This window comes from Propithecus coquereli, unplaced genomic scaffold (genome assembly GCF_000956105.1).
Source record: "Propithecus coquereli isolate 6110/MARCELLA unplaced genomic scaffold, Pcoq_1.0 Scaffold75, whole genome shotgun sequence".
NCBI lineage: Eukaryota > Metazoa > Chordata > Mammalia > Primates > Indriidae > Propithecus > Propithecus coquereli.
The window spans coordinates 2,560,922-2,562,460 of NW_012153618.1; the positions used below are offsets into that span (position 1 = coordinate 2,560,922).

At 51.6% G+C, this 1,539-nt stretch overlaps 1 protein-coding gene across 1 annotated transcript in view; it reads right to left on the minus strand.

Moving 5' to 3' along the window:
* Nucleotides 1-1,539, minus strand: part of ZNF282 (zinc finger protein 282) — a 35,485-nt gene that overhangs the window by 23,985 nt on the left and 9,961 nt on the right. The gene's annotated exons all lie outside the window — the stretch shown is intronic.

Genomic DNA, 1,539 nt, shown 5'->3' on the forward strand with positions numbered 1-1,539 from the left:
TGCTTTGGAGAAAATAAGAGCAGGGCCTGGGAGAAGAGTGTGCTGGGGGACTTGGTCCTTTTTTAGAGGGTGGCCATGGGAGGGGACCCTGATGAAGTGACAACGGGGCAGACCCCTGATGGATGCGGGGTGCAGAGCTGTGCAGATATCCGGGCAAAGACCTCTCAGTGGAGAGTCCCTGAAGTGCGGGCCTGTGCGGTATGATGGCAGAACAGCAGGTGGCCAGTGTGCGGAGGGGAGTGGGCACCGGGGCGGGGAGATGACGTCAGAGAAGCAGGAAGAGAGTGTGAGCCATAGACAAACTTGGGCTTCTACTCCGAATCTGATGGGAAGCCATTTGGGGGGTTTCAGGGGAGGTGTAATGTGACTGATTCGTGTATTAAAAGGATTATCAGGCTGCTCTGTTGACAGTAGATTGTACGAGCTGGGGGATAAGGATGGAGACAAGGAGACCCGTCAGAGGCCATGGCAATCATCAGATGAGTGATGACAGCAGCTCGGACCAGATGATGGCGACAGCAGCGGAGGTGGCGAGGAGTGGTCAGATCGTGACCAGATCGTGGATATGTTCTGAATAAAAACCAGACGGTATTTACTAACATATTGGAAGTCGGGTGTGAGAAAGAAAGAAGACCAGTGTGACTCCAAGGCTTTGGCCTGAGCGCCTGAAAGGATGCGACTGTCATCAGCGGAGATGAGGATGACTTCCGGTAGAACAGGTTCCAGGCAGAAGATCTAGAGTACACTTTGCTCACGTTAAATCTAAGATATTTACCGACACCCAAATGGAGATGCTGAATTAACAGGCATCTGGGCAAGACACGGAGAGAGGGAGAATGGGAGGAAAAGAATCTGTCTGGGAGCTGACAGCATGAAGACAGCACTCAGCACCACGAGGCCGGATCGGGCCTCAGGGAGTGAGCGTAAATGGAGAGAGGAGGCCGACACACAGCCCTGGGCCACTCCACACTTGGCAAAGGAGGCGAAACCAGCAAAGACTGAGACAGAGCAGCTAGTGAGGTAGGAAAAGAATCGAGAGAGAGCAGTGTCTTGGAAGCCACGCGAGAGGGTTTCGAGGAGGGAGTGGTCACCTGCACACAGTGCTGGGACCAAGACTGAGAGCCAGCCCCTGGCTGTGAGACCAGGCACAGCACAAGGGAGCAAAGGCCTGATCCTCGTGGGTTCCAGAGAGAACGAGCCAGTTACCAATTTCCTGGAAACGCTGAGAAGAGAGGAAACGTCAAATGAGACCACGCGATGCAATCAGCAGAGCTCAGTCAGACACGCGACAAGACAGACGGCCCAATTCCTTCCCCAGACAAATTGTGAGGGAAAGTACGAGATGGAGGAGGAGCCTATAGATTAAAAAAGACTTAAGAGACATCTCAATCCCAATGTGTGGACCATATTTAAATCCTGATTCAAACAAAAAAAAAATGGAAACAATTGAAAATTTGACCATCGACTGGATATTTGAGTAGGTTACTGTGCGGGTAGTGGTGGTAACATCTGAGGTCATTTTTTTAAAAGAGTCCTTAC